This window comes from Tiliqua scincoides, chromosome 3, assembly GCF_035046505.1.
Source record: "Tiliqua scincoides isolate rTilSci1 chromosome 3, rTilSci1.hap2, whole genome shotgun sequence".
NCBI classification, from domain to species: Eukaryota; Metazoa; Chordata; class Lepidosauria; order Squamata; family Scincidae; genus Tiliqua; species Tiliqua scincoides.
In genome coordinates this window covers 51,732,625-51,747,025 of record NC_089823.1, presented here as the reverse complement: position 1 = coordinate 51,747,025, position 14,401 = coordinate 51,732,625, and the positions used below count along the sequence as shown (strand labels likewise).

At 42.7% G+C, this 14,401-nt stretch overlaps 1 pseudogene; it reads right to left on the bottom strand.

Annotated features, from left to right (window-relative positions):
• Nucleotides 1-3,285: 3,285 nt before the first annotated feature.
• On the bottom strand, nt 3,286-3,402 carry LOC136647271 (5S ribosomal RNA; annotated as a pseudogene).
• Between the last annotated feature and the right edge of the window lie 10,999 nt (nt 3,403-14,401).

Genomic DNA, 14,401 nt, shown 5'->3' with positions numbered 1-14,401 from the left:
TGTCTGCGTGACTTCCTCTTTGCCGACGATGCAGCTGTCACTACCCACTCTGCCAAAGATCTCCAGCAGCTCATGGATCGTTTTAGCAAGGTCTGCCAAGATTTTGGACTGACAATCAGCCTGAAGAAAACACAGGTCATGGTTCAGGATGTGGACTCACCTCCCTGCATTACAATCTCTGCACATGAACTGGAGGTTGTCCATGACTTTGTGTACCTTGGCTCAACGATCTCCGACACTCTTTCTCTCGATACCGAGCTAAACAAGCGCATCGGTAAAGCAGCTACCACGTTTTCCAGACTCACAAAGAGAGTCTGGTCCAACAAGAAGCTGACGGAACATACCAAGATCCAGGTCTACAGAGCTTGCGTCCTGAGTACACTTCTGTACTGCAGCGAGTCATGGACTCTTTGCTCACAACAGGAGAGGAAACTGAGCGCTTTCCACATGCGCTGCCTCCGACACATCCTCGGCATCACCTGGCAGGACAGAGTTCCAAACAACACAGTCCTGGAACGTGCTGGAATCCCTAGCATGTATTCACTGCTGAAACAGAGACGCCTGCGTTGGCTTGGTCATGTCGTGAGAATGGATGATGGGCGGATCCCAAAGGATCTCCTCTATGGAGAACTCGTGCAAGGAAAGCGCCCTACAGGTAGACCACAGCTGCGATACAAGAACATCTGCAAGAGGGATCTGAAGGCCTTAGGGATGGACCTCAACAAGTGGGAAACCCTGGCCTCTGAGCGGCCCGCTTGGAGGCAGGCTGTGCAGCATGGCCTTTCCCAGTTTGAAGAGACACTTTGCCAACAGTCTGAGGCTAAGAGGCAAAGAAGGAAGGCCCATAGCCAGGGAGACAGACCAGGGACAGACTGCACTTGCTCCCGGTGTGGAAGGGATTGTCACTCCCGGATTGGCCTTTTCAGCCACACTAGACGCTGTGCCAGAACCACCTTTCAGAGCGCGATACCATAGTCTTTCGAGACTGAAGGTTGCCAATACTAACTGTTTCATATGTTCATTTTATTGAGGAATAGGTGCACTTATCTTTAATAAGATGGCATATGATCTCACCCAAACAAAAATCTTCAGTATAGTCCTGTGTGTGCGCATACTCAGAAGTAAGTCCCATTATGTTCAGTGGAGCTTACTCTTAGAAATGTGAGTATAGGGCTGTAACCCTAGTGTTAGTATTCATATGAGCGATGGATTAGGCAAAGAATAATTGAACTTGACAAAAATTTCCAGGATGCTATAGTAGACCCTGCAGCTACAATTTGAAAAGTGTCACTCACTTGCTTAACATTGGTAATCTAACCTCAGATAGTAAGACTGGGTGATAAATTATATTTGAGAGATGTTGATGAGTGTAATTCATGACTATATCGAAAATCAGATAATAAGGATGTCATAAGTAGCACACAATTATAACAATAGGGGTTCACTTTTTACATCCTAAGCTACTTCTTAACATTGTAAAGAGCAGGGAATGAAACACAGATCACATGTTAGATGTAAGTCGATGGTCCTCAATAAAATGCAAGAAAAGTAATCTAATTACTAACTCAGAGCAGAATCCTAAGTGCTCATTGGGCCAGCACAAGTCTGTAATGCATGTTTGCTCCTAACTCAGAGTCAGCGGGGCTGGCACATAGATGTGTGCTGGTCCACAGACGCCATATCCAGCCTCTGCTGTGCCAAAGCCCAGTAAGTCTATGCCAGCCAAACTCGGCCGGCATGGGGGTCTGAGGGGGGGGGGCTTGGGGAGGGCAGGGATGATGCAGGGAGGAGGCATTTTGGGATGGGGGAGGGTGGGTGGTGGGCTGTCCTGTGGCCAGGCGGGGAGTGGGAAGTGGGGCCAAGTCCAGTATTTATGCCAGATCTAGCCTCTGTTCCTGGGCAGCCTTGGGCAGCTCCGGGTTGCTTGGATTGAATCACCTCTTCAGGTGGCACGAATCTGAGTAGATCCATTGGGGCTGCTGTAGCTCTGCCCAGAATAATTATTTCCCCTTGCCTAGGGCTGAGCCACAGTCAGCCCCAAACTTGCGCTGGATAGATTTCAGGCCTGCTGGCCACTTGGGCCAGCAGCTCCATCACAAACGACAGTGGCTTGACATTTATGTTGCCATAAGGGGACTTATGGAAGGGCATTGGCAAATCTGCTGCCATACACCCTCTATTGAGCCATCAGTTTTCTGAACTGTACTACCAAATAGGAAATACAAGTGGAGCCTGTTTATCCATGAATTTTTCATCCCCCAAACCCACACTGATCCAAACATGGCTGCAATTCTGCAGTTGTAAATGGTTATATGGCAGCATGGCATATAGTGGCAATGGCAAACAGTGGCAGTGCCAGAGGCCTGCTGACATTGCTGGCTACCTCCAGCAGTGAAAGTGAGTGGAACGGAGCAGGGAGGGGGAAGAACAGGGACTTTCTGGGCTGGGAGGAGGTGTGCAGGAGGTGGAACAGAGTGGATCCCAGCAGCACTAGTGTTTACCAGATCCTAACCCCATTTTCTCTCCTCTAATTGGACTTGCACCAGTGAATAGCTTCTGCAGATCCAAGGACATGCATTGGGTAGCAGAGGCTTGGCCAGGGATAAGGAACCAAATGTGCCTTTATCTTAAGGAGGCCTCCCAACGACCTTCCCTCCACAGGATTCAGCGCGCCCTCTTTTGGCAAGGCTGCTCTGGTGAGATCAATTATTTAGGATTGGGCTGTGTGACAGGGATATGAGAGCTTTAGCAATTAGCTACTTTGTGGTTCCTATTCCAGTATCGACCCATGTGCTCTTTTGATTTTTTTAAAAATCCTTCCACTGGCATTAAAATAAAAGGTTTTTAAAAATAAAGAGTACGTAAGAGGGCTGTGATCAGGATGTAAACCATCTAAAGACTCCCTGGCCCTGCCACAACCTTGTGCCATCTTTGACCCCCCCCCCCCCCCCAGCACACTCTTTAGGAAAAAAATGCAGAAAAAAGGATCATGTTACATATTTGTATTAGCAGCTTATTTGGTCCAAAGAGAATAGAAAGATCAAAATTTCTCCAATCAAATGAGCAAAATGGCAGCAGAACCTGCAGCAGGAGGAGGTAAGCTCTCCTGTCCCCATGTTCCTCTTGTGTGCTAACATGCAGGAAGATCATCAGAGCAGCCATATCGCATGCCTCAGCTTCTTCAGAACTTGGCCCCAGACTAGTCTTGACTCTACTTTGCTTCTGGCCTTTCTTATTCATTCATACATTGGTTGGCAACCTTCAGTCTCAAAAGACTATGATATAAGCCTACAGCACCCAGTATTCCTAGGCGGTCTCCCATCCAAGTACTAACCAGGCCTGACCCTGCTTAGCTTCCGAGATCAGATGAGATCAGGCATGTGCAGGGTAACAGTTGCTGTCATTCATTCATTCATTTGCCACTTTTCTCATCCTCAGAGTTCTCTTCAGATATTACTCAAGGCATTCATAGCAGTCTAAACCCACTTTCAAATCTCAACTATCAGCCAAACACTGGACAAAGCTCTGTAGTCTTACCCCTCCTAGGTGGGATGCGAGTCCTCTACAACCTCTTACTGCTGCCCACTACCTACTGGGCACTGCCCACTACTGCCTCTTGCAAAGAAAGTACCCTGAAGCTTGTGCCTAAGAACAAACTAAATCAGTAGTTATCAAACATTTAGCATCGGGATCCACTTTTTAGAATGAAAATCTGTCAGGACCCACCAGAAGTGATGTCATGACCAGTAGTGACACCATCAAGCAGGAACATTTTTAACAATCTTAGGCTGCAATCCTACCCACACTTACCCAGGAGTTAACTCCCATTTACTTTCATTGATAAAAGCATCTTCATAATAGCCTGTTAAGAGTACAGATCTGTAACATTTCCCCAAATGCAATCATATACCTTGGTAGCATCAAGTCTAATATATTAAAAAATAAAATATTGAAATAGATGGCGGCCCACCTGAAATTGGCTTGCTAACCACCTAGTGGGTCCTGACCAATAGTTTGAGAAACACTGAACTATATGATACAGTGAGTGTCTGCAGTTCAATCTGTGTCTTTAATTTTTTTTTTTTTTTAATAAGCATAGGGTAGTGCAGTTCAGATCAGCATAGTGGCACTGGGGAAGCTAAACTTCTACCTCCTCACATGAAAATTGCCTTCTTCTTCTGAATTTATTATTCCATCCATTTTTTAAAATCATTTGTATGCCATTTGTACACATTAGGGACACTGTGGTTGCTAATTAACTGAATTAACTGGAATTTAATTTTATTTTTGGAGCAAAAACTACTGGTGTTCATTTCTGGAATGCAATGCACATATACTCTCCTTTTTAACTACTTTTAAAATCATTACTGGTAACATCTTGATTACTTCTAAGTTTGTTTCTTATAGTTTAAACTATAATTAACGAAGGGGTATTTTTTCCATTTGTGAAATTAAGCAGGCATAATTTTTACATTTACTTTTAAATATCTAAATAGCTAGGAGTGCTTTGTCGCATCTCCCTTCAACAGACAGTTGAGCTTTTTAAATTCATCTTTATGTTGATTTAATTTACAGGATTGCTCCACCTGGCTGATTACAGTTCCTTTTTATTCCCAAGTCAGGTAGTCACGCTGAATGTCTCTATGTTGTTTTGGAAGAATGTCACTGAGGCCGCATTATTGTTGGCAGCAGTCAGCATTACTGATCTATCATCAAATATGTGATTAGAATAAACATTTTCTTCGCAGAAGTTCTGAACTTGTTCTTTATCAAAGGTCAATCCAGGGGCAACCCCCCCAAGTATCTGATCCAGAAGTAACTGTGATGATATGATGATGTCACAGCCAATTACTTATGGGTTACGGCAGCACTGAGAGTGATTGCGAGCCATTCTGAGCGGCTGACCGCCTTTTTCTCCCTACACCCCCCCCCAGTGTTTCTGAAACTGTGGGTCGGGACCCACTAGGTGGGTTGTAAGCTAATTTCAGGTGGGTCCCCATTCATTTCAATATTTTATTTTTAATATAGTAGACTCGATGCCATCATGGTATGTGACTGTATTTGGACAAAGGTTACAGATCTATACTTTTAACAGGCTGCTCTGTATATGCTTTCAACAATGATAGTAAATGGGACTTATTCCTGGGTAAATGTGGGTAATATTGCAGCCTAGAATTGTTAAAAATGTTCCTGCTTGATGATGTCACTTCCTGTTACAACATCACTTCCAGTGGGTTCTGACAGATTCTCATTCTAAAAAGTGTGTCCTGGTGCTAAAGGTTTAAGAACTACTGCCCTAGACCAGGGGTGCTCAAACTTTCAACTTTAGGGATGCTGGACCTTTAACAAGTGTATAGAAGAGAGAATTTCAGCAGGTGCAGCTTGTCATCTGTGGGATGACAAGTTGCACCTGCTGAAATTCTCTCTTCTATACACTTGTTAAAGGTCTAACATCCCTAAAGTTGAAAGTTTGAGCACCCCTGCCCTAGACAAACAAGGGAAAAAGGTGAAAAAGGCATTGGCTATTCTGAGTGGCAAGCAACTGCTCCAAGTGCCCCCAGCTTGCCAGCCCCTCAGGCATGATACCTGGGCTGTTCACCTGGTCCCACCTTAGCTGCACTTCTCCACACTTTATGTTTTGTTCTACAGTTACTATCTGTGCAACATGCATTCCTGAAGTCAACAGATCTGTTCTTGTGACATAATTAAGCAGGAGTGAATGCATGTAGGAAGAATCCCAACATGTTCAGTTGAATAGCATACAACTGTAGCTATATGGGGTCTATTTCCATTATCTTCCCTGCTCTTCCAGGGCTTCCACTTATGCTGAGAAATTCTTAAGTGCATTCAGCTTTTCTGATGTACCAGAAGAAGCAATATGATTTGCAATGGAGTAAAAATGGAGTGGGGTAGAGGAGACATGAGTCAAAGAGAAAGTCAGGACTACATACATTTTCCACAGGGTGGATGGTGGGTGATGTCAATGGATATGGAGTGTGAACCAGGAGAGGAAAGTTTTTAGGACCAATAAAATAAATAGTTTGATCTTGGACATAATTTTTTTGAATCACTAATGAAACCTTCAAAAGGAAATATGTATCTGAGAGGCATTTAGAATGTGGTTTTGGATGGTAAAGAAAGTATTGGAATAAATTAAAACAGCTGGGTGTTGTCATATGGGTAGTACTGAAAGCAATGGGATATGATGGGGTCAGCCAGGCAGAGTGTATATATAAAGAATAACAGAGGGCTAACAACAGAGCTTTGAGGGATGTCAACACAGGGAAGGATAGCAGAGGAAAGCTTCTCCATATGGAAGCATTGAAGAGATGTTACCAGATGTGCTTCAGGACATGCATAATCACATGCATACATGGGGAACCAAAAACATGTGTAGGGACCTTTTGAAATCTGCTCATGAAACACCACAGTGGAAATTGTCATAAACTAGACATCTAACAAGAAAATAGGTATCATCCATCCATTTGCAATGGTTTCTGTGGTCCTGGGCTAATTTTCACCCCTGCATTCTTTCCCCTCCTCTCCCACCCATGCCAATCTTCCTTTCTCTACCCAATGCCACCACTGTTATACTTCCCACCAGGGCTTTTTTTCTAATGGAACGCGGGGGGACAGAGTTCCAGCACCTTTTTGCAGGGGCCCCTCCCCTTCAGAGGCATTCCAGGATGGGGGGGAGCAAAACAGAGGCATTTGCTGGGTGGGTGCTGGGGGTTGCAGGGTGGGCGGGCACCTGGCCCCTACCTGACCACACAACGACCCCTTCTTGCCCCATCTCCAAGCTCTCGCCTGAGCCCAGCCCATCTCCCCTCCCCCATGCTCTGCTTCCCCCGCAGCTTCCAAGCCAGTGGAGGGCGCGGGGGAAAAGTGCCGATGCCAAGGAGGAGGACAGACAGCCAGCCAGCCAGCCAGCCAGGGAGACGGGTTGCGGCACCCGCAGAACGCCCAGGTACTGGCTTGGTGGAGGAGGAGGGGAAGGAAGCTGGCTGGTGCAGCCCCCGTGCCAATCTGCAGCACGAGCCTAGGCGTGTCTACTCAGAAGTACGTCTCATTGTGCTCAATGGGGCTTGCTTCTGGGAAAGGGTGCATAGCCTTGCAGCCTGAGAGCCCAAGCCTATGCATGTCTACTCAGAAGTAAGTTCCATTGTCTTACTCCCAGGAAAGTGTCATAGCATTGCAGCCTGAGTAGACAGGCAGAGGAAGAGCTCTGAGGCTGCAGTCCTGTCCACACTTTCCTGGGAGGAAGCCCCACTGCCTCTACTGGAACTGACTTCTGAGTAGACATGCAGAGGAGGTGCTCTGAGGCTGCAGTCCTCTCCATACTTTCCTGGGAGGAAGCCCCACTGCCTCTAGTGGGACTGACTTCTGAGTAGACAGGCAGAGGAGGGGCTCTGAGGCTGCAGTCCTCTCCACACTTTCCTGGGAGGAAGCCCCACTGCCTCTAATGGGACTGACTTCTGAGTGGACAGGCACAGGAATGGACTCTAAGGCTGCCATCCTATCCACAGTAAGCCCCATTCACTAAAGTGGACTTCTGAGTAGACATGCATAGGATTGGGCTCTTAGGCTGCAATCCTAGGCACTTTCCTGGGAGTAAGCTCCATTGACTAGAATGAGACTTACTTCAGAGTAGACATACCTAGGATTGGGCTCTTAATCCTGGCAGAGATATATATCTGCACCCGTTTTCACATGCTAAGGGCAGGTGAAAAGGGATTCTATGTGTGTACAACGTGCTGTCCAGCCTTGCCAGAGATCCTCCTCATCCTTCCCCCACAAGCATGCCCTCCGCCAGCCAGCGTTTGCAGCTCCTCTCCAGCAATGCACAGCAGCTGCTCAGGTCAGCAGAGAACATACAATTGCATGCCAAGCGCCTTCCCAAAGACACAGAGTATTCTGATACCTGAATTAAACCATATTTAATCGCTTGTTTGCAAACATAGCTGTTTCTATGTGCACCTAAGGACCACTCTTGTGTAAGAATTCCTTTTTTGTTCTTACTCCCAAAAGTAGAGTAATTTTACTACATGCAACTCATGTAAGCCATTTTCCAGAATCCATTCACTGCTTCCTCTCCTCTAAGTAGTGCCACACTACATACTAGACAATGTATGTACAGTAATTTTCCCCATGTGTAGAAAAAGTAGCTAGGGGGAAGGGGATGTGGAGATTGACAGCCCAATCCTATGCATGTCTTACTCAGAAGTAAGTTCATCTTTAGGGGGGAAGCACACACAAAAATATTTTATTTCTCCAATAAAAAATGGTTTAAAAATAAATAAATAAAAGATTAACAAGCTGTGAGTTCCTGCACTTTTTTTTTCCACAAAAAAAGCACTGCTTCCCACACTGCTAGAGCAGAGACCAACCACTGTACTCATCCACATTTACTTCATTGCTCTCTGTCTTTTGAGAAGTCAGGGTAGAGAGGGAGGTCAAGAGGACCAGCAACAATAATGCTGAGCAAGAGAGGGTGGGGTTAGCTACCTAATGGTGGGAATGGGATAATATAAGGCAGCTGACAGGAGCTGCTTGTGCTCTGTTAACCTGCCATCTAAGGTAGACACTTTGTTGTGCCTTTGTAGTGGGCCAGTTGTGGGGATAAGGGCTTCCCAGTTTTTGTACCAAGTCTGTTGAAGTCTCTGCCTCATCCAGTCCTGATGGCATTTCACCACCTATGACAAGTTCCCTGGCTTCTCTTCCCATTTTTTATCTATCTAAAACTATATTTTTAAAATCTATTTTTACCTTTTCCTATTTTTTTTAAATCTGATTTTCATTTTTATTTGCTGCTCTTATCCATTGTTGTAATGGAGCCACCTTGACTATTTTGTTTATTGTTTTTAACAGAAAGATGAAATAGAAATGTACTTAATAAACGTATACATAGATTTTTGTAACAGAATTCTCACTGGTTATGCATAGCCACTGAGTATGTTGCTGGGCCTTTTCTTCTTTAGTCACTAAGGGCCCAAACCTATCCAACTTTCCAGTGCCAGCGCAGTGGCAGTGCAGCCCTGAGGAAAGGGAACAAACATTTCCTTAAATGGAGTGTGTCTCCGTGACTGCCCCCTACCACAGTATGCAACATATGTCCCATGAGTATGGCTGCACCAGCACTGGAAACTTGGATAGGATTTGGCCCTAAGTTTGCTCACCCTCACCCCCAACACATACACATTATATACATGCCTTTTTCATTATACTCTTATCACTTAATCTACAAACGGAAACGTTCAGTTATGAAATTGAAAAGTAATCATGACCGCAGTCTCTTTTTTATGATCCCAGCTGGGCCACAGCCCTGGAAAACTTGTCTGAACTATGTATAGGCTGTTACCAAAAGGACATCCCACATAGTTTGCACATGCATGCCCACACCACGCTGGTGTCCCATGTATCTGCTTCTTGGGCCAATGTAAGGAATGCTACTATAGAAGCATCTATATGAAGAATAAATGTTTTGTTCAAATCATAGGACAAGTGTGTGCTTTTTTTTTGCTTCAGTTATCTTTAGTATCACAGTTTTAAAGATAAATCATAAAGCCATATAAAAACATTGAGACGGAAAACTGAATTAGATTGTCAGTGAAAAATTGTATGGTGAACACATTGATTCTAATTTGAAAGCATTTTTAGAGACAATGCAAAATGTAATTCTATTGCTGAAGTGAAACAAGGCTATTCTCAGACAAAACTAATATAGAAGTCCTACAAATAATACTGTTAATAATCCACTGATATGTATAACTGATGACAATAGTGTTGACAGCATCATATTGGAAAAAAGAACCATAGCCTGATGGGAACATTGCAGTCCACTGGTAGAGCCAGAAAAGCGGCTCTAATGCTGTTAGAACTGCCATCATGCTGATAGAACAAATTCATATGAGTTGACATCTTCATAAATCAGGAACTGCATGGAACAACATTCAGACAATACATTATTACCACTAAGGAACCTTACGATAGGGAGAACAATTATAGGGCTGAATAGACATTGTTATGAAAGCCATAGTGACATAGAGGTTTGAGTACTAATTGTTACTAGAAGTAACTATACAAAGCATCATTTTGCAAAACTAAACTGTACATGTATGCTTATTAGCCTGCTTTTTTTGAATGGCTTGATTTGAACAAGGGCTTAGAAACAGAACCTATTTTCATGTCAGCACTTGGCCCTGGGACCATAGAGAATGCTAAAATCATAGGGAATGCTTTTGAGCATGTGCAGACAGCCTTTCATTCACAAATAATTTCTGTACATCTGGACTTGCAAGAGTATCAAGGCCAAGGTGCTGCATCTAGATAAGTCACACTGAATTCTTGATTTAATAAGTCCAGTTGAAATCAGTGGAATTTATTTCTAATATAACATGATCAGAAATTACCATCACTGCAATCTGAAGCACTCTGTGCTCCACTGTAGCAACAGGTGTGCCATTATATGCTGTTGCATGCTGCCGCAAACATATAATAAAGCATGTTGCAACAGTGTGGAAGGCTGTGCTATCCCATTGGCACCAGTGCAAGCAGGAATGCATGCTGGAACAGGTAAGAGCTGGTCCAAACAGTACAAGGGTGGGAGGAGGGCAGGAAGGTTTTGTACCATGCAGGAAAGGGCTAGGAGGGGGATGGGTGGATTGGGTCCCTGAGAGGGGGAAGTGATTTGCAACAGCCATGCATCAGTATCCTTCTCCCTGGTCTCAGAATCCCGACCCTGGCTCCATTCAGACTTGCATCTGCAAATTAGCAAGTGCTGGTTCAAGTAGGCCCCTTGCACAGGCTATGGCTTTCCTCTGGGCTAGGGGACAAATGTCCCCTTATTTGAGGAGACCTCCAGCCTGCTCAATCCCAGCACAAGATGCAGTGCCACCATCCTGGCCCCACTGCGTCAGCACTAGTTAGGATTGGGCTGCTTGTATGCTACAGTAGTGCTTTAGAAAAATAGTTGGGCAACAGCCCAATGCAACAACTACTTGCACACACAGATGAGTGTGTGCAAATGCTGCTTACATACATGCTTGCAATGGCTTCTTCATTCAGTTGAAGGGGAAATGCTGTACACATGTGATAATTACGCTGTATTGCAATGTCTGTGCGCTATACATTGATGTCTTTAGATCAAATATTTAGGTTTTTCAGGAGAGAAGATGCCTGGTCTTTTTAACATATTAGCAAAGCTCCAAGTGCTACTCTATTGTATGAATATTTAATTACAATTCCCTTCAATAAACAAGCAGTAATTTATACTTATACTGGGTCCTTGAAATGTCCACAATGCAAGAAGAAGATTGTTTAATATTTCAGATCTTGTTATGCATATTGCTGTCAGATGGGTGATTTACGGCTTTCCAGTATTGCCAATTCTAAAAGAGACTGAACAAAGAGAACTATTTTGCTCACTTTACCTTACCATTATCTTTAATTACAGCCTCCTACATGAAGTAATTTTTAGATATATTAGAAATATATTTATTAATGGGGCATATGGTGAATCACTATCATATTGTGTATAACAAACATCACTAAATAATGTTGTATCATGTTTAACATAGACGAGATTGGACCCATCATACAGCTTTGTATCTAGTTTATTTGTAAAAGGAAAACAATATCATTTCATAATTATATTTGTACCTCTACAATGTCACTTTACATGGGTGCTGTATATTTTCAAGTTTCTTTTAAAATTAGCTTCCACTAGGTCTACTTTTAGTTAACACATCTACTGCAGGTAATTTTAATAAATACTTGTAGAAACCAATCTTTTTAATAAACATAACAGTGTTTCTTCAATAATTCAGGAAAGAAATTCTATTTCAAGAAAATCAACCAGAAAATAATACAATAGGAGAGAAAAACCAACAAAAACAAACTTCTGAATCTTGGTTATCTGACTTTGCTGACTCTCTAGATCCAGTTCCCATTTGAGTGATAATAATCATATTGAAATGGTTGAATGTTCTGAATGTTTCCTTGACTTTATATGCGGGATATTTTGTGGTACATTGATATGCACAAATAGAATACCATACAATGACATATAAATTTAATTCAGCTGTTTCTCAAACATACAGTACTATATGTAGTAGGACACAAACAACTCTTCAAAAAGCACCTCCACCAAAAACCCAAACTTGAGTCAAAATATTTATAATTTTAAATTCTAAATTATCTAAGATCTAGTTTCAGGGAGCAAGTCCCATGTCTAAGAAAACATTCACAGAATATGATGTATGAATGTGTGTATATTTCAACTTCAAGCACTAATAATGTGTTATAAAATGTGGCAAAGTTCAGAATAAGTACACTTTTGTATCTGTATCTTTACTAGTGTATTGATGATTCAGTTCTCTCCAACTTAACTTTTTTCCAGAATGTGCATGTGTGTGCACCTCTGCTGTGTTTGTGAGACAGAAAGAATAGTTATAAATTCAGCATCACAACAAAGGTCTTAATAGAAAACAATAGAGACCTGGAGGAAATCATGAGGTGCTGTTGCATGTTATATTCCAGTAGGGGGAACTAAAGATTCACCATCTAACATTGCTTTGGCTCACCGACCTGAGTGTATTCCTGTAACCCACGGTATAATCATCAGAGCTAACATCAAATAGCTAGTAGCGGCTCCATGATCACACACATGGTCTCAGCCGCACTTTATTCACTAAAGACAATGGAAGTATGCAAAGACCTTTGATGCAGCAGCTATGCCTTTACCTGATCACACACATTCCTTTTTCCTGTTGGGGTACATTTCTTTGTATTGCTGCCTCTTTATAATTTTTGCACTTTCATTTGCCTTCTCCAAGTATTATATCCCCCCCTTTGGGGGCTTTCTTCCCTCACACTCTACTCTCAAAATATTTTTCTTTTTCCCATTGGACTGAAAAGGAAATTCTGTATGTTGGCTTTTACATTACCTCTTTTTCTGTTGCCACAAATTCTTGATTCTTGTCAGCTCCCCCTGACCAAAATCCCATGTGAATCCACCTAAACTTTTCCTTATCCCTTGATCTCACACTTCACAATGGTTTGAACAGATCAGAAGGTGATCATAGCAGTTTAAAAAAAAAAAAATGTATAGAATTGGGTAATTTAAAATGAGGCATGCTGAGTTGTTTATAAAATATTGAAGTGATTTTTCTATATGTGAACATAAGGGTCTGTCATAATCAGACCACATGCATATCTTGTCCAGTATTGTCTATTCAGGCAGACAGATTTGGGCAGACAGGTCTCTGAAACCCTGAAATGAGGTTTCTTCAAGCTTTCTTATGTGAAATGCTTTTACTAAAGGAGCCAAGGACTGAACCCGAGGCTTCTGTCTGTAAAGCTAGCAATTTATCACTGACCTAAAGTTTCCCAGAGGCATCTGGCTGCCACTGGGAAACACAATGCTGGACTCAATAGGCCATTGGACTGTTTCAGTGGTGCTTGTTGCATGTTTTTATGCAGTCACTGTCATACACAGGACTCACATTTTGTAATGGCACTGCATGACCAGAGTGGAACATGTGGCTGTATTGACACGCAAAGAAAGAAACCACAGTTCTGTGTGAATTCAGTGCTAGAGTGTATGCAAAGTTCAGTTCATATGAATTCCCTTCATTCGAACAATATAGATGGGAAGAAGATATTTTCGGAAAAAGAAAAAAAAATAATTTTGCCTATATGTCTATAAAGTATAAATGGCATTTCAGAACTCAATTCACTTTGCAAAAGCCCTTTACATAAGCCCTTAAGCATGTGCAAAAAGCTGACAGCTCAACTCTGTACATAATTACTTGGAAGTAAGTCTTCTGGATGCACAGGATTTCAGCTTGAATCCTGCAAGTGGCATCCACACATGCATAGGCTTTTAAAACATCTGCAACATAGCAGGTGCCACATAATTGTTTAAAATAGTCTTTATCATGTTTACTTATCATATAGGTGCCAAATAGGGCTCAATTTGAGTCAGAACTCTAGTACCTGACTTTAATACCAGGTTTAGGCTGCATTTCTTTGCATTCTGATAGCCCAATCCTATCCAACTTTTCAGCACCAATGTAGCTACAATTTAGCCCTGAAACAAATGCTCTCTTACGTTGATGAGGCCTCCATGATTGCTTCTCCACCACAGGATGCAGTATACACCCTGTTGGCACAGCTGTATGGGTTCTGGAAAGTTGGATAGGATTTGGGCCCTCAGAAGCAATTGGATTGCCCTCAGGCCCATTGTATTCAGTGGAAATCACTTCTAAATAAACATGCATAGGATCACAGCTTGAAAGTTGTGATTTAGTAATTACTTTACTTTGGTAATCAAAGGGTATCTGAAAATGTTCAAGATGCACTTCCCTTTCCACTAAATAGGGGGTTATCAAATTCCCACCAT